Source organism: Sus scrofa, chromosome 14 (assembly GCF_054392235.1).
Source record: "Sus scrofa isolate SSC_HxYL_T2T_F1_AM1 chromosome 14, Sscrofa_HxYL_maternal_Yorkshire_Landrace_v2.0, whole genome shotgun sequence".
In the NCBI taxonomy this organism is placed as follows: domain Eukaryota; kingdom Metazoa; phylum Chordata; class Mammalia; order Artiodactyla; family Suidae; genus Sus; species Sus scrofa.
The window spans coordinates 6996298-7015055 of record NC_139396.1 but is presented as its reverse complement, the minus strand read 5'-3'; the positions used below and the strand labels follow the sequence as shown (position 1 = coordinate 7015055).

General features: G+C 47.3%; 1 long non-coding RNA gene across 4 annotated transcripts in view; it reads left to right on the top strand.

The window, feature by feature from the left end:
- The first annotated feature begins 247 nt into the window (after window positions 1-247).
- The window catches only part of LOC146396271 (uncharacterized), a 145711-nt gene continuing 127200 nt past the window's right edge, over window positions 248-18758 (top strand). Inside the window, exons 1-3 of one of the 4 annotated variants that reach the window (XR_014827767.1) lie at window positions 248-363; window positions 957-1079; window positions 2440-4654. This is a non-coding gene — a long non-coding RNA (uncharacterized LOC146396271). Of the gene's footprint in view, window positions 364-591; window positions 714-956; window positions 1080-2439; window positions 5522-18758 lie in introns of those variants that run through there. The other 3 variants (XR_014827768.1, XR_014827765.1, XR_014827766.1) reach the window with 3 other exon arrangements.

Below are 18758 nucleotides of genomic sequence, written 5' to 3'. Positions count from 1 at the left end.
CAGGCTGTGTGACTGGGGGGCGCGGCTTCTTCAGGTCGACCTGGGGGAGGCGGGGTTTCGGCAGGCCCTGCGCCGGGGGCCGGGCCTCGGCAGGCTATGTGACTGGGGGGCGCGGCTTCTGGGGGCCGCGGGGGGAGGCGGGGCCTAGACAGGCCTTGTGCTGGGGGGACGGGGCCTGGGAAAGCCAAGCGCGGGGAGGCGGGGTCTCGGCGGGCCGTGTGCCGGGGGGGCGGGGACTCAGCAGGCCAAGTGCCAGGTGGGCAAGGTTTCTGCAGGCCGTGCGCGCGGGGCGGTGGTGCCAGGGCAGGCCAAGTGCCAGGTGGGCGCGGCGCCTGCAAGCTCCGAGCGGGGAGGCGGGGCTCGGTAAGCCATGTGCCAGGGAGGCAGGGCCTTGGCAGGCCGCGTGCCAGAGAGGAGAAACCTCTGCAGGCCCTGTGCCGGGGGGGCGGAGCCTCGGCAGGCCGCGCGCGGGGAGGTGGTGCTTCGACAGGCCGCGCGCGGGGGGAGCGGGGCCTCAGTAGGCTATATGACTGGGGGTCGCGGCTTCTGCAGGGCGAGCCAGGGAGGCGGGGCCTCGGCAGGCCTTTTCCTGGGGGGGCGGGGCCTCGCAGGCCGCGCGCTGACAGGGGGTCCTCCGCCGGCTTTTTCCTGGGGGGGCGTGGCCTCGGCAGGCCGTGCGCGGGGAGGCGGGGCCTCGGCAGGCCATGTGCCAGGTTTGCGGGGCCTCTGCAGGCCCTCTGCCGGGGGGCTTGGCCTCGGCAGGCTATGTGACTGGGGGGCGCGGGTTCTGCAGGCCGATCGCGGGGGGGCGGGGCCTCGGCTGGCAATGTGCCCGGGGGGCGGGGCCTCGGCAGGCCGCGGGAGGCGGGGGCACATGGCTCACACCCAATCCCAGGCACAGCCTAGTTCACAGTCCGCTGCCATCTTGAATCGCGGTGTTGCTCTTATTTCCTCAGGAACCGTTTTTTAACGGCTGGCGCAGCTGCTTCCCTAACTGGGGTCTGCAGTGCAGGCGTGGTGTCTCTGCACTGCGCCCTGCAAGCAACTGAAACCTGGCCAAGCACAAAGGAAAAGAAAAGGTAGACTTTGCTTTATTTCCCAGACTGTACTTTTATGAGCAGGGAATTGTTAATGGGCTTTGTAGGTGACAGTTGAACTGCTGAGGAGAAGAAGGAGGCCTGGGGTGGGGCAGAGGAGTCCAGGGCGCCAGAAGAGCCAGTGGGGAGCAGGTGGTGGTGCTGAGGGAGTGAGGGGGCGGTGGGGAAGATGGAGATGAGATGTGAGGGTGGTGGTGAGGTGGGAGGATGGTGATGAGGTGGGAGGTTGGTGATGAGATGGGGGGGTGGTGGTGAGGTGGGAGGATGCCAGTGATGAAGTGGGGAGGACAGCGATGAGGTGGGGTTACGGAGATGAGGTGGGAGGATGGTGGAGTTGAGCTGAGAGAGAGGGTGGTTAGGATATCTGCGGTGAGGTGGGAGGATGGGGGTGAAGGAGGAGGGTGGCGATGGGATGGTGACAGCTGTGATGAAGTGGGAGGTCGGTAATGAGGTGGGAATAAGGCGGGGTGGATGGTGATGAGGTGAGAGGACAGCTAGAGGAAGTGGAGAAGGGGCTGACTGCAGGGCCAGCAGTGAGAGGGCTGTCACACAGCACAGGAATCTTGACAGGCATCCAGCTTGAGAGGAAAGCCTTCAGGAAGGAGCGGTGTTGGGTGTCATTCAGATGGGCCCAGTTATGGTAGATTGAGGACGTTATCAGCACTACTAAATATCAAATAGACAACCTATCAGCATCTTGTACGAACCTGTAATGGAAACGAATCTGGAAAAGACTAGATATACACGTGCAGGGGTATAATGGAATCACTTTTCTGCACACCTGACACACAACATTGGAAATCCACTCTACTTCAATAAAAAAGTTATTCAGGAGGGGACAGGAGCAGAGTAATAATTAGATTATTGTGGTGACAGTCGCCAACTTCCAGCCCCCTTTGGTGCTGGGCTCCTCCTTCCTCCTCTCACAGGTGCGAATGCCTCTGACCCTCTGCCCAGACATGACTCTTGCTAGAATGTCCATGTTAGAGGGGCTGTGACTCTTTAAAAGGAATTTTTCCCTGGTGGGGTCCCCAGGGCCCCAGGCCTGGCTTGCCAAGAGTGGTCATGAGGGGCCAACTCTCACAAAAGCCCTGGGACTGAGAAGGCCTGCATCAGCTTCCACTTGGAGCCATGGAGGTGGCCAGTTACAAATGCCTTTTTAATGTTGCTCCCAACACTCTGTAACATATCAGGCCATTGCTTCAGGTAACTTCATCGTGAGGCCACTTTCCATTTTACTTCATATTTTCCTGAAGGGATATTGTCCTTGTCAAGCAGACAGGAGCTGACGAGGTGAGGGATCGTAACAATGTGTTATAACTTTGTAAAATTTCTCACCCAGCTCCCTCCCATCATCAACTCAAGACCTAAGATACCGGAAAAGCATCTCTTCTCTCCTCCTTTTTCTTCCTCTGGCTGGTCCTGACCAGAGGGCCCTAGTGAGAGCGGCTCCTGATAATGTCAGGATCTTCTTCGGAACCTGCAGCATAATTCATTTTCCCCGGAATGGATGTGGAGCCTCCCAGTGCTTCCAAATTGGGCTGCACCAACTCTGAGACTTCTGTGTTCCATTTTCTCAACGCTCCAATGAATTGTCAAGACAAAGCTTTGTGTCAAGATAGAGAAGCATCTTTTCCCAGGCCTGCATTTCTGGCTGGGAAACAGGAGCCCAAATCCTAAATGTGTCTATTTGGTCAGCTTACAGTCCAAACAGCGATTTTGGAAAAGCGGAGTTTGCAGAGCCTGATGCCTCTCCTGCAGTTTAAATCTGCACAGTTGTCACCAGTTACAGACTATGGCAGATGGCTTGCAGTGTGTAGAGGAGGACGATGGACAAGGAGTCAAAGAGAGAAAAGAGCAGCGCATGTCCTGGTTCAGCTCCTCCAAGTTGCCATTAAAAGTGCATAATTTCACCAGACTCTAGCCTCAAACATCCATGGTCAATTAAAAGCTGTCTCCGGTCAATGGGTTGTGACACAGAGTTTCTATGTTCTAGGGACACCTTCTACCCTTTAGACAGACTGCCTTTTGCCCTGAAAAATGGCATCCAAAGCCCCACTGTCAGCTAACAAGTGTGTAACTTGCATTGGTGGCACCTTCAGGTTTCATGGCATTTCCTATCTCTTCACCATGTATAGGCTGTGCGTTAAAACTTCCGAAATCCCCTTTTCTATTCTCAAGGGTTCCCACACCCCAGATGATGATGGAATCCGCAATTATAATAAGCAGCTTCCAAACAAAATTAAGGGCCCTGCTTTCCTTACAACCATTGCTCTTTTCCCTATACTTCTTCAAACTGGCCCAAGACATTTTAAGGCTGCTGTCTTTGGCTTCTGTGTGGAAAAGAGTGCCTCCTGGTTTCTTCATCTGCTGAAGATGGACCTAGTCCCTTCTCATTTCTTAACCTAAGCTGTGAACCTTTTGCTAATGATGATTTGTAGTCTGAGCTCTCTGGGGTCCAGAGAGAGCTCTGCAGGTGCCTGTCAAATGCTCCACCTGAGAAAGACCAAGCCAAGCTAAATCAAGCACCATGGCTTGACTCAGCTTTCCAAGTTCTGCAGCAGAACAGCAACCCCCCACCCCCACCAGGAACAGAACCTCCCATCAACAGCTTCCTCGCTCCCCCTGGGTTTCTCCCAGTAATTTTTTGAAGATTGCCCGGGGCTGCCAGCCTCATCTGCCTTTTCACTTGGCTTGTTCCTCCTCTCCCAGCTATTTGCTAAAATACAGGGCTTCCTCCCCCTCTTGTTAGAACAAAACTTGCTAGGAAGTTGACCCTAGTCTTCTGAGGCTTCCTCATGTTGTCCCAAAGCCTGTCAGGTAATTTGTAAGTCTGTTAGTTTAAGTGGCAGAGCTAAAGGCTTTTCTCTAACCAACTGACTGGTTTCCCCTCTGCCTCTGAGCAAGCTTCATTCTAGAGTCAGAGATGTCCAGGCACAGCCTTCTGAGTACACTCTCCTCTTGACTTTGAAATCTTCACTGGGCTTTGCCTGCATCTATGCTGGACGATGAGCCTCGGCATCACATGAGGACTTCCATGCCTCACTGGTCAGCACCACTGTGCTGCTGGGATGGAGCCTCCATCCTCCATTCCTATATCCATGCCTACTTTTCAGGCTCACTGGTGAAGAAATAGGATGAGGAAGCAGGAAAGGATCAGAGGCAAGGAGCATGGTCTCACTGACAGTCCATAAGCCTGAATGTCTGAGTTTCAGCTCCTTTTATGCAGGTTTCACAGCTGAGAAACAGCCCACCCAATCCTCATTCTGTCTTCACACCACAAGGCTGGCATGGGCAGAGTGCCATCAGGAGAGAACACAGCTCCCACCATGGAGAACCCCTCTAAACTTGCTTGCACCAAAGTCTAGTTCCAACAGCATGTGGCCCGTGGAAAATGCAGCTGCAGTCAGTAACTGAGGTTCTCAGACAGCCTTGCCCTTGCATCCTAGCTCCTGGCACATGCTCCTTCCTGGTTTGCGTACCATGAAGCACGTGACCCCTCTGATGAAACACATATGTGATGACTGACATCCTGGGTTTCTGCCCATGGCAAGTAGGCCCCTGCAGTCACTGGACCACAGTTCTCCCCCACCGAAGGACCCTGCAGGCCATGGAGCACCATGGCTTACAGCAGGGGTTTGGCCCCCATCACTAATGTCATCCCACTAAGTATGTGCCAAGAAGATGCTTGATAAGCCTAAAACCTAATTTGATATGTGGAAGATCCATCTTCACATAAGACCTCAGACTGGTGACAGTTTGGTTTACAGAGAGAGGGTCACAGTCCCAGAGGAGAGATCTACCCAGCAAGGGTGCTCAATGAGGAAGACAGAGCTTTATCCCCTTATTCCTGCAGCATCCACCCTTGACCTTCATGGTTCACTTTGGTCTCAGGCTTTCTCCCAGTGTTGAAGTGAGGGTGTGGGTGTTGTCCTGTACCTCTCCTAGGTCTTAAGAGTACAGCCAACACTCAGCCTCCTCCCACACTCTGGCCCCTCAATCAGCCCTGGACACCTAATGTGGATATGACAGACATGCAACTGCTGCGACAGCCCCTGATGATTACCAAGACCAGCCTTCCCAGTGAGTCCACTCAGGACCTGAGTCATTGCTCAGCTGGCTTGCTGCCACCAGCAGCACTCAGTCAGGTGGTGGTCCTTCCTCACCCAGCAGAGCCAGGCTCTCCTGGACTGTTAACATGGAATTTGGAGGGAATCTTGTGCCTCAAAGAGCATCACTCTTCTGAGGAGAGAAGAGGAATGCATGTGACAATATTAAAGCCAAGGCTGTGTGGTGAAAGTTTAATAGAACAAATATATGGCTGGCTGGCTGAGGAATAAGAAAATCACTCTGATGATGAGGACTTTACTGCACTGGTTTCCAGACCCTTGTTTGCTAAATAAATATATTTACTTGGACTCCAAGCTACTGGGTGACCTTGGTCCAATGACTCCACTTCTTCCAGCCATTGTTTCTTCATTGTAAACTGAGAGGATGGGGCTCTGTGAGTGATTCTTGGAGTATCCTCGTACTGGGGGAGGAAGTCTCATATTTTTGGAGCATAAATACTCTCTACCAGTTACTGGGCATGTTTTCAGGGGGTGCAGAGTTGACCCTAGTCTTGTTGCTCTTGTGCTGGTGGCAGGAAGCCATTGTTGCTGCCTTCCAGGACATTGTTGTCCGATGGGGAATGTGTGATGGGGTCTTTCTAAATCCCCTGACCAACCCCTTCCCCGGTCAAATAAATTCCAAAACTATTTAAAGAAACCTCTGAAAGACTGAGATGAAAGTATGTGTACTGTAGATGTCCCCCAGATGATTCACTTATTGGTTGATGAATTTTATAATGTGTGATTAGATTTAGTCTAAGATCATAAGTCCTTTCTTATGAAATGTACATGCAGCTAGCACCCATGTCTGCATTATTCTCTGGGACTTGAGTAAGAATCTTGTTTGAAAGTCACTGCTATCAGGAAGCAAAGTGTTTGGGGTGTGTGCAGCCTGAGCGTGGCCAAGAGTTGAGTCCCTCTGGTTCATGCAGCTCTACCAGATAACCTGCTGTCACATAACCTACTGCGATGTTTCATCCATGTAGAGTATGTTAGCAGCTGTCCGGTGGGGCCTAGAGCAGCTCACTGCAGAAAGGAGTGTGGAGAGAGGGGTGGCTGAAGTGGGTATGGGGTCCAGAACAGGGCTCTGTGAGGGGAACCCAGGAAAGGTGTCTGTGTCAAGACTGATCACCCCAGAGCACCATTGGACTGATTGAGGGAGGGAGAGTGTGATATGAAAAATAGCAAACCCAAGGAGTTCCTGTTGTGGCACAGTGGAAACAAATCTGACTGGTATCCACAAGGATGCAGGGTTGATCCCTGGCCTCACTAAATGGGTCAGAGATCCGGCATTGCCGTGAGCTCTGGTATAGGTCATAGACATGGCTTGGATACCTCATTGCTGTGACTGTGGCTGTGGCTGTGACCAGCAGGCGCAGCTCTGATTAGACCCATAGCCTGGGAACTCCCCTATGCTGCAGGTGTGGCCCTAAGAAGCAAAAGGCAGAAAAATAGCAAACTCGGGATATGCAATACACACATATATATTTTAGATTTCTTACATGTATAGCCATGGCACTGACAGTTGATAAAATGGGTTCATTGATAAAACCGTAGGTATTGGCAAGATTCTTATGTTTCTTAAAGAGAGATTAATACATATAAAAGATTAGAACTGTTAAGGAATGAATGGCTTAGGGATAACAATTAATTGTCTAGTTGTGAAAACAGCCTCTCTGCCTAGATTCTGTAGGCAGGAGTACAGTGAAATGTCAGGATTTCTGGGGGTTTTTTTGTGGCTGTACCTGCAGCATAGAGAAACAGGCTAGGGACTGAATCCCACCTAAGCTGGAACTGTGGAAATGCCACATGCTTAACCTGCTGCACCCCCGTGGGAACTCCACAAGATGTCATTTCTTACAAATTTTCTAAAATTTAATCTTTTCCTGTTTCAAACGACTCACCTCTATTGGCTGAAATTAGTAAGTTTTGTTATAAAATTGAATAGCAAGAGGACACTGGCTACATACACGTTCCAAGTGGCTTGTCTCCCTTCTAGAAACCACCAACCTGCCTGCTGCCATCCTGCCTTCCCAACCAGAGCAAGGCCTCTTGAACCACCTCCAAGCAGCTGTCCTCCCCAGGGCAGCCTCAGGTTTCTACAGGCTCCCCAGCTGAGATGTCCCTGGGGTGCAATGCTCTTGCCTTCCTCTCCTTCAGTCCAACTCCATGTCCACAGTGAAGGGTTCCAACGGAAACCCAGGGATTTGAGGGAGGCCCTTTCTCTTGGAAAACAGCCCCTGTCTAGAGGCTTAACGCCTTCTGAAGCCATTGCCACAGGCATGGGCCTGGACCACCACGGGCTGGTGGCCTCAACGTGGACAGTCAAGAGCAGGACCCAGCGAGGGACCTGCCCCAACAGATGCTCAGGACGCAAGTAAAGGAGCCCAAGTTTGAATCTCAACAGTAGAATGCAGGCCTCCAGTCATTCTGCAGTGGGGGAGGGGCCGAGGGCAGGTGAGCCTGGGTGGGGGTGGGGTGCCATTCCATGCTGGCCTCTGCAGGGAGGCAAGAACCAGATGTTTCTTCCACCTTATGCAGGGGCCAGACAATTGTCGAGTGCCTCGTCAGGCAATGTATGTGTTGGTTTTCAGAGTCACAGCACCAAGGTTTGTCTTGATGTTCCCTTTCCCTTTGTTATTCATCAACTTGTTTGTTGTCCTTCAACCCCCTCTGCTTCCGTCCTGCCTCCAGGCTCCCTTCCCCAGAGGCCACACTTTCTGAACAAAATTAACCATTTATCATCTGATAACCACTTGGGTTTTCATGGCCACCTGGAACCCAATGTTTATGGTTTGGCTTCTCTCAGCAGACCCACCATTTGTGATTGGTGTGTGTCCGTCTTTCCTAAGGAAGCCGTCTTTTGTGCCAACCAGCATTCAGCAGGACCCACCTTCCTCATGTTCCTTTGTGCTGGAAAGGCCCAGCCTATCCAAAAAGCCGCTGCACAGCCCACGTGTCCAAGACCAGAGATCAGTCTGACGTGTTTCCCATATTATGACATTGCTGGTAAGTATTGTATGTTTTACCTTTTTAATGATTGAATGTAATATTTTCAACAAATCCTCCCTTCTAAGGGATCACAATCCACTTGTGCCAGATAGAATTTGCAGAGTTGAGTCCTCCTCCCCCCTCTTTCCCCTGTCCACTCAGTCCTCGTTCCCACTGGTAATCAGAGATACCTGTTTCATTCACATCTTTTCAGAGATCTTTTGGGCAAGGAACATTGAATGCAATCCATTTGCCTTTTCAAAAATTATTTCTTTGTCTCTGAAAATTAAAATGTGCACAGGGATGTAAAATGTTGGAGGATAATATGAGAAAGCGATTATATATGTATAATATATGGGTATATATGTGTGTGTGTGTGTCTGTATGACAGGGTCCTTTTGCTGTACAGTTGAAATAGACAAAGCATTGTAAATCAACTGCAATGGAAAACTTAACAATTATAAGGTAAGAGTTCATCTTGAAAACAAGCAAAAAGGAAAAATAGAAAATTAAATCTTGTCTCCGTATATCTGAGTATATTATTTTTGTCACCTTCATACTGCCATTGTGGCTCCTCTGTTACTGGACTAACCTTTATTATGGGAGTTTCTACATTCTCTTGAAATTCAAGGAACTGAAAGAACAGAGTGTTCAAAGCCAGGCAATATCAAAAGTAAATATCCAGCTCCATTTAAATTTTTCATTTCCTATACACAGTGCCTGCCTTTAGCCTTAACTCTGTCCTATGCAACATTTTGGACATATCTTTACTGAAAGTTCTTTCCCTATTTATCTGAAATTTACCTTTCCCTCAGCATCAGCATTTATCTGGCAAGACTAGCCAAAAAGGGTAACATATTAGGCGCTTAGTAGTGAGCAGTTCTAGAGAGGATGAGAACTTGGACTAGAAACTGAAGTGTGCATTTTGGTCCAACCCAAAATAAAATGGCAAAGGGACCCCAAATCTGCAGGATGAAATGTCAATGGAAGAGGCAGGATATAGGATTGAGTGTTTGTGCTTCGTGGGGTTAAGGACAGAAATGAGGGACAAGAAGACAAGTTAATGTACTAAATATCCCAGAGATCTGGTTTTTTTTTGGTCTTTTATTTATTTTCCTTTTTAGGGCCAGACCTGCAACATATGTGAGTTCCAGAATAGGAGTCAAATCGGACCTACGGCTGCAGGCCTATGCACACCCACAGCAATATGGGATGCAAGCTGTGTCTGTGACCTACAGCATAGCTCAAGGCAACACCAGATCCTTCTTTCACTGATGGAGGCCAGGGATCAAACCCACATCCTCGTGGATACTTGCCAGGTTCGTTTCTGCTAAGCCACATTGGAAACTCCTTGTATTTCTAGGATTTAAAATATCAACTACCCGTGAAATGCATGTGCACCTTGAGAGAGTGCCAGTATTTTATGCACCAATGTCCACTCTCCTTTTGGACAAAGCCAATCCCATCTAAGACCTGGCCTTCAAGCCCTGCTTATAAGCTTGTGAATTTCCTGTCTGCATCCCATAACCTTCCACTTTAGAATCTAGGCTCATCATTACCTATGGTCCCATCTGCATCCCTTAGAAAACAAAACAGAGACACAAATGAGAAACAGTTCTCTGACTCTTTTTTTCATGTTGAGAATTAATGTCACCTTACACTCTCCTAATGATATGAATGAGTATTCATGTTTTGTGTGGTGAGAAGAGAGGACAATTAGGAAACTTGCCAAGGGAGATAAGGGGTGGAAACCTAATAGGACTGCAACCAAATCTCTTGGGAGGTGAAATTCATTCTCTGCTGTAGCACCACTACAATTCCTACTGATGTTAGGGTGTCAGGGAAGGCAAGAGAGGTTTATAAGGAGTGTCCCACATTGAGAAAAAGACTTGGGAAGATGCTTCAGAAGCTTCTTACCCCTTGCAAAGAAAAATAGACTCAAAAGAGAGTGAGAAGCTGAGGTGAGAGGATTTCAAGCAATATCATGGTGAGCTTTCTATCAAGTACCTCTTGATGGGGGATTGAAAAAATAAACAATTTGGAAATATTTCTCTGTATTTGAGCTCTTATAATGAAAATTTTAATTGTTTTTCAACCAATAACTTCATATAAGAGGATTGGTGAGGCAAGCATTGTACCCAGGCTCTCAAGAAGGGCAGGCTCCTTGTTGTCTCCTCCCCTTGTTCAGGCATTCAACTGATTATTTATAAGATCCTCACTCATAGCTCTGATATAGTATTTGAATGCATCTTCTCAGGGGCCCTGATAGAAAATCACATTGTGGAAAAGTGACATTCCCAATCTGCAATCAATTTTTGTTTACTACCTCCAAACCCTACATCCTAGAGGCAGAGATAATCAAATTAGCTGAAATGTAATTAGGGAAAACCAGCCATGGATGTGGGTGTCTCAATGTCTTTTGGACCCTTATTTCTGATTATTCCTACAGAGAGCTTCAGGGCAGGCACTGAGAGCTGAGGAGAAACATCTCTGGAAATGGATCACAAGCATCAGAAGACAGGTAATCTCCCACTTGCTGATGGAAATTTAAAGGCACTGAGAGATTCCAGGTTTGTGTCTTGTGGACGTTTCAAGTCTGTGCCCTTGGGAGCTCTGGGTGTTGTTAGATGTAAGGGCTCATGAGAGGTATCCTGTTGATGAAGAAATGCTCCAACGTTGCAGCTAACCGGAGAACGGTCCTGATGGTTCACATTTCTTTGCAAAGTATGACAATGTCAGGTCAGTAAGTTGAATCTGCTCCTATTTATTTGTTGGTTGATTGCCAACGGAAATTCTGTGATGTAGTCAAAGAAGTAGGGAGGGAGAGTACAATTGTTCCCAAAGTACCTGCTGTGGTATAATTGGCCAAGATTGTCAAGTTTACTTCACAAGGATAACCAAAACCTTACAAAGGAAACACCTATGAATCAACCTTTATTGAAAAACTTCCATGCATTAACTAACTACACGGAGAGCAAAACATTCGAGTAGAACAAATGCATTTGGAAAAGCTCTAGGCATGGAAACAGGAGAAATTTCTCTCAGAGTGTTTTCCATGTCTACAATTCATTGCTAGAAATTCTTTTTAATGGAACCCTAAGGCTTGCTAGGTAAAAGGACCTAAGATTTCTAGAAAAAACAGTAAGCAAAACTAAGGAACTGCAGCCCAAAGGGCATGAATGCCCTTGGCCCAAATTGAGGATACCGTGCTTAGGCTGGAGCTCTCCAAACTCTTTCATGGGGATCATATCTAAATGGAAGGTTTTCAAGTTTGCAATTTGAATGTGGGAGATCATCTCACAAGAGAGAGGTTGAAGAGGAGAAGGTCAGAAAGATCGCAATGAGAAGACATATCAAAAAACTCCCCAGAAGATGCCAATTCTCCATTATATTCCTCTCTTGCAAGAATACCTGGGTTAGGTATTCACACATCCCACGCCAGCAAGCATGCACATGTCCACTAGTGGCTAGGGCTGTCAGGTGCAGGGACTACACTCCACCAACCGCTCCTAGCATCTGTTGAGGCGGGTCTGCTTGGGAAGCCAGTAGTGCATACATGAGGGCAGAGGGTGGTTTCCCAATGGGTGGCCCGCCTGGGGGTGGGGCCAGTCATGGCGGCCTTTCTGCTTAATTCTGTGAAGGCCCTGGTAAGGCATATGGGGACTTTTCACGTGTTGGGTGTGAGCCCTCAGCACTCTTTTTCACTCTGTAGGATATCTTGGCCCTCCTCTGTGTGGGTTCATGCCAGCATGGAGTTAAGGTCCGGAGCAGTGTTTCCACCACAGTTTATTGGCAGCACTGTGGGTCGGGCTGCATGAAGACTTGAGTGATTGCAGGGCCTCCAGAGGCAGGTGCATAAAGTTTGTGGGCCATTCAAATGTGTGCCATTCCAGCATGCAGTTCTCAAGAGTAGGAAAGCTAGACAGAAACATTTCCAATTGGAAAACCCTCATGCACTTCCCAGGAAGTAGTGCAGGTCACTGGAAAATCAGTGAAGAGCCAAGGTACATGATCATAGTTTCATTGGTGTCTCCTTCAGAACATAAAAATTACTGTCAATGCTCATATTCAAAAGGCATGCTTGGGTCCATGGTGGGGACAACTTTCCTGAATGTAGTGCTCACCATCTCTTTGTAGTCTGATGTAAATCATGAATGATGCACAAGCCTAGATGGGGTTCATACATATTTAATAGGTTGTTGGGAGTCTGGTGGGTGGTCAGATATCTGGGTTGGTTAGGTCTATGAATATGTGTGTATTAGGGGAGTTCATGCCTGTGTTTTGGTGAACGTTTTTAAGGGTGAGTGTTATATTTGAAGGGTTTTGAGATGTAACAGAGGCACACTCAAGGAGTTGGTGTTTAGGTGTTTGTAAGTTGATGTTCAGGGGAATATTTGGCACATGGTGTTTTCACCCATGAGTTTTGGGATTGTGTGTCTAAAGGTGGACTTGGATTATCTGCCTATGCATAAGGGCCATGTTTGGTCATTACGGAGGTCTGTTTGTTTGGGTGTACAATCCATTTATGTTGTATATGTGGGGAATGTAGTGAAACTCCATGGCTGGGACTTCAACCCAGCCAAAATTGAGAGTGGGACTTGAATCAACCTGCACGGTAGTTTGGCACTTGAACCCAGGATCCCAGGTTAGGAGTGGACTGGAACACAATGATTATTTTTTTTTTCCTTTTTTTTTTTTGATATTATCTGCCACATGTGGAGGTTCCCAGGCCCAGGACTGAATGCCACAGCAGCGATCTGGATGGCTGCAGTGACAAAGTTGGATCCTTAACCTTCTGTGCCACAAAAGAATGACTCAAACTCCTCAAAACCACTGTCTTTTAAGGAAAAACCTCTCTCCCAGTGTCAGGACTCATGAAGCTCAGGCTTTTCTGACTCATTGCAGAATGAATTCAGCTTGAGACAAAGCAGTAGGCAATGAGCGAGCTTTTTAGCATAAGACACTTGTGAGAGAGAGAGAAGTAGGCTGGCAAGGGAGCAGAGCAGCCCCAAGAACCACGAGAGCTCCATTTTTATAATCCAAGGAAAAGAGGAGAAGGGAGAAGTCTGCCTTCTTCCTCATTTGGGGGCAGATGTCAAGGCTTACATCTTTTGTCCCTCACTTTGCCCCTACATGGCTTAACCAGGTCAGTCAACAATGCTATTGAAGTCCTGTGTGTATTACCAGGAGTGTGGTAACATGTACAATATGGCAATTCATCTCAGGTTTCCAGCTAATGTCCCCATTTACCTAGTTTTGTGCCCTGTCATCTATATTTCTGTCTTGGGTATGTGGAAAAATGCTGCTTTTCAAGGACTACTAACTCCATGACTTCATGCAACAGGATTTACTCTTCCTATCTGTTGTCCTACATTTTAAGTATGGGGGTTTGTGGCTTCAGCATGTCTGACTCATACAGGCCCCTGGTCTTCCTTCAAGTTAGTGTAGATCATAGCTGGGTTCCATTCCTTGAGTGCTCCTCAGCTTACACCAGTTCCCCAAACTCATAAACCTTGTCTTTCACCCCCAGTGGGACTTTTCATGTATTTTAAGTATCCGAATCTATCCTTATCTTTAGGATGATTATTTGTGTATTTGTAGCATGTTGTATGCTTCTTGGCTTTTCTGTGTAGCAGTTTTTCAGGAGCTGTGTGTGTGTCTTTTGATGTGTTTAGGGCAAGTCTGAAACTTTTATGAGACTGGTGAATATTCCATAGGTGGCTGTCCTGTGTTTCTGTGCTTCTGTATTTGCATGATGGCTGAGGGGGGGGAGTGTGATTTTATGTATATGCAGAGCATGTATTATATGTGTATTTGGAACTAAATGCATAGGTGTTATACGTTGCCATATTTGTAATGTCCTGGGTAATTGTGGGTATATTTGGGGCTTGTGGAGAGGAGTTGTGTGTATGAGTTTGTGTGTGTATTCAAGGGGCATGGTCATTTGGTAGAATATTTGCTGGGGCTATGCACTTGTATTTTTCAGTAGGGACATTTTAGGCCTAAATATTTGGGGAAGTGCACATGTGTGTTTCTTTGTTATTTATTATTTATTTATTCATTTATTTTTTTTCCGCTGTACAGCATGGTGACCAAGTTACGCATACATGTACGCACAGGTTTTCATCACATTGTTGTGTGGCAATGTAAGTATCTAGACAGAATTCTTAATGCCACACAGCAGGATCTCATTGTACATCCATTCCAAGATCAATAGTTTGCACCTGTTAACCCCAAGCTCCCAATCCCTCCCACTCCCTCCCTCTCTCCCTGGGCAGCCACAAGTCCATTCTCCAAGTCTATTATTTTCTCTTCTGTGGAAATGTTCATTTGTGCTGTATACTAGATTCTAGTTATAAGTGATGTCCTATGGTCTTTGTTTTTCTCTTTCTGACTTATTTCCCTGAGGATGAGAGTCTCTAGTTCCATTCATGGTGACACAAATGGCCTCATGTCCTTTTTTATGGTTGAGTAGGATTCCATTGTGTATGTATACCACATCTTCCCAATCCAATCATCTGTTGATGGATATTTGGGTTGGTTCCTATGTCTTGGCTATTGTGAATAGAGCTGTAATGACCATGCAGGTGCATGTGTCTTTTTCAAAGAACGTTTTGTCCGGATGTATGCTCAAGAGTGGGATTGCAGGGTTATAGGGTAGTTCTAGGTGTAGATGTCTAAGGTACCTCCATGTGGTTCTCCATAGTGGCTGTACCAGCTTACATACCCACCAACAGGGCAGGATGGTTCCCTTTTCTCCACAGCCCCTCCAGCACTTGTGGTTTGTGGACTGATGAATGATGGCCATTGTGACTGGTGTGAGGTGGTATCTCATGTTCGTTTTGGTTTGCACTTCTCTAATAATCAGGGATGTTGAGCATTGCTTCAGGTGCTTGTTGGCCATCTGTGTATCTTCCTTGGAGAAATGTCTCTTCAGGTCTTTTGCCCATTTTTCCATTGGGTGGTTGGCTTTTCTGCTGTTGAGTTGCATATGTTGCTTGTATATCCTAGAGATGAAGCCCTTGTCCATGGCATTGTTTGAAACTATTTTCTCCCATTGTGAAAGTTGTCTTTGTGTTTTCTTGCTGGTTTCCTTTGCTGTGTAAAAACTTGTGAGTTTGACTAGGTCCCATTGGTTTATTTTTGCTCTCCTTTATGTTGCCTTGGGAGAAGGACCTGTGAACATATTCATGAGGTTGATGTCAGAGAATGCTTTGCCTATGTGCTCTTCCAGGAGTTCGTATGTGTGTTTCTAATGGAGAGATGAGGTTCTGTGTTTATTCAGGGGAGTTGGAGACTTGCATTGATGTGTAGGAGAAATATGGGGTATGGTTATGTGTTAGTAAATGCAGGTGTGTGAGCTGGCTCCTCTTATCATTTGATAGATGGAAATCATTTCATATGTGGTTTTCTGGAGATATGTCCATGGGTCTTACTTGCATATCCATGTTTGTATGTCTATCACTAGGTGCATGACTGCCCAAGTCTTGTTCGCATGGCTTGGAGTTGTTAGGAGTGTGCAAAGTATGTTCCTTTGGAGAATGCTGTGTTATGTGTTTGTTGCTAATGTGTTTGTTAATAGGTACTAAGAGATGGTCTGTCTGTGTCTATCCAGGGGAGGGCAAAAACATACATACATTTGACACACATACACTTAGAGTGCCCTTTGGTGTCTATGTTGGGGGAGGAGGAGGGTGGTTGTATTTTGAAGAGGTGGCATCACGCCTGGTGTTTGGGGCATCTGTATGTCCAAGGGTTGGGAATATCTGTATGTGTGTGTCCATAGGTGTTTGACATTTGTATATGTATCTTAGTCAGTGTAGGCTAATTGTGGCTGTGTGTGTATTTGAGTTCCTGGAGCTTATGTGGTATGTATTCTGAGAGGTGTGAGAAGTCTGTGTGTTTGGAAACCAAGAAACAGTGTAGGCTGTGTGTGTGTTCAGGAGTCCTGGATTAGCTGTGTTTTAGGGCTATGGCATGGCATACGGGCTATGCATGAGACAACTGAGGACTTGCTGGTTTTCGTGAGCCTGTACATGTAGGTATTCCACATGGACAACTGGTTGGTAGGTAGGTTGCACCTGTTTTATTCAGGCCCATGTTTTGGATGTGTATAGAGTTGGAGTGTTACCAGCTAGAGTTCTTGGCCTTCCTTAATCAAGAGCAGTTGATAAGATGCTGGAGGAGAAACTCAGCGAAGGCTTTATTCAGGACACCTGCTTCAGCATAGAGGCACTGAAGCAATCACCAGGTTCCCTCGTTCAGCTTCTCACTGAGTAGCGGTGAGCTAGTTCCTTCTATGGGGTGAGGATAGGGGCATGTCCAGGGATTGGGCCGGGGGGTGGCTGAGGGGGCTTGCCCACCCCACCCCTTTAGTGTGGTGCATGTAGGGGGCATGCATAGTCTTCTGCTTTTGCTCTCTGTTCTTCAGAAGTGGCAGTTGTATTTTTCTCATGATTTGTCCGCAATGTGCAAGCAGAGTTCTTTCTCATTGTTTATACTTTTGCTGTATTTTGTTCCCCAGGAGATGTTTGTCCAGGTGCATTCCCTGCAGCCACTGCAGCCACCGCAGCCAAGGGTGCCAGGTCCCAACCTGTCTGAGTAGGAGAGGCAGTGGAAAATTCCAGGTGAGTAGGAATTTGTCTGTAAAACTTTAGAATTTGTGTCTATTGAGATATGTAAACTTAGGCGGTCAGTTTGTATGGTGATTCACACTGAGGATTAAAAGGTACATGTGTGCTCAGAAGACACACACACACACACACACACATACGTATGTGTGATGTCCTTTGCTTACATCCCCTGGTGGGTGTTGAGGGTCCTCCTCAGAGTGTAAGTGGATTGTGTGCACATGCATATATGAAAGGGCACTGGAACTGGTTCAGACTAGCTTGGGATAATCGGCTCTGTGTTCAGTTACCTCAGCTTTGTAATTTGAGTTTGCTCATGTTTGGAATATTCATACCATGCAGATATCACATCTGAAATGTCACCTGAGTTTCTTGAAGAGCTTCAAAAATGCATTTAGAGCATATCACTCATCTGTGTGTTATGACTTAATTATGTGGCAAGCCAGAATATTCAAGCATCATTGGTGTGTGTGTATATCACATTATATTTGAATTGTGAGTGGGGCATCCTGGGCGGTGTGCCATTTTATGTGTGCCTTGGCCCTTCATTCTGAATCACAGCATTGCTCCTCTCAGGTTGATTCAATCTTCAGGGTCAAGAATTCCTCCCTCCAAATGCTGGTGAATTCCAGTGGAAATCATGTGGATGGATTTAGGGTATCTGTACCTTAGGCAGGGACACACCTTCAGCATTTGTATGGTCCTAGAATCTGGGGCCCTAGAAGGGTGAGGCTGATTGCAGATCACTCTCTAGCACAGAAGCTTCTCAGGTGTGTGGTTGGCCGACAAGCAGCAGTCAGGAAGTCGTGGGAATTCATGGATAAGAGGTAAGGCGGGCAAGTGTTCTCCCAGGAAAACCCCCTGAGAATCAGTTGGGCAAGCACAGGTATTCCTGGCTCTTCTGTGGCACAGCTGGTAGGCAAGGACACCGTGCACATGGGGTCCAGATGGTTCAAGTCTCTAGAGCCATGTGTCCCTGTGCCCAGTTGCCCCAGTGTGGTGGGAACTACTGTTGGTCAGGCTGGTAAGCTGTATGAGCAATTCTCCACCACCATATCTCTGTGGAAACCCAAGTCCTCAGGGATAGGCAGGACCTCTAGGGTCAGTGAGCTGACAAGGACAAAGGTGGGGAGGCCTTGTCTCTAAGGGAGGCTTGGGGAGTGAGGCCTGGAGAGCCTGGGGAGTCCTTCTCTGAGGAGATATGGCTCTGATATTCCCAAACCTTTAGACATGGTCCCTGTTCTTTTCTGAAGGTTCAGGATGCTTCTAACAATGGCGAGTTCATCTCAGGTCCTTGGTTCTCAGATGACCTGACCCTAGTTTTCTTTATTCCACATCCAGCCATCATCCCAACAGGGAGCCATATGCTCACCATGTCCATCAGCTGACCCTACAGCCTCCTGCTTCCCTTCCCAAAATAGACCCCTCTATTTTGACTCAGCCCCTGGATTCCATACAGTGAAGTGTTAGTGACCTCTAGGATGATATTCAAGAGCCTCAAGCTGAACGGGCTTGCAAAATAGTAACTTTTTATAAGCCATTCCTAACATCTTCCCTGCTCACACTGATAGGTGGACAATTCCATCATAGTCACAAAGAAGGGTGAATCTGTGGCAGCCTTTGGAGCCTGTGGAATCTCGTTTTGTAGCATTTGGGGTCCCATGCATTTAAAAGGTCACTCAGCCTACTTCAGCTTCCCTTTTAGCAGATTGATAAATAAAAGACAGAAAATAATGGTCTCCGGAGGAGACAGTTTGGGGGGTGGGGGGATGTGCTTGGGCTGTGGATGGAAATCCTGTGAAATTGGATTATTATGGTCATTGTGCAATTACAGATGAGTAATAAATAATAATAGTAAAATTAAATTAAAATAAAATAAAATAAAATAAAATAAAATAAATCATGGACGGTAATGTACAGCATGGTGACTG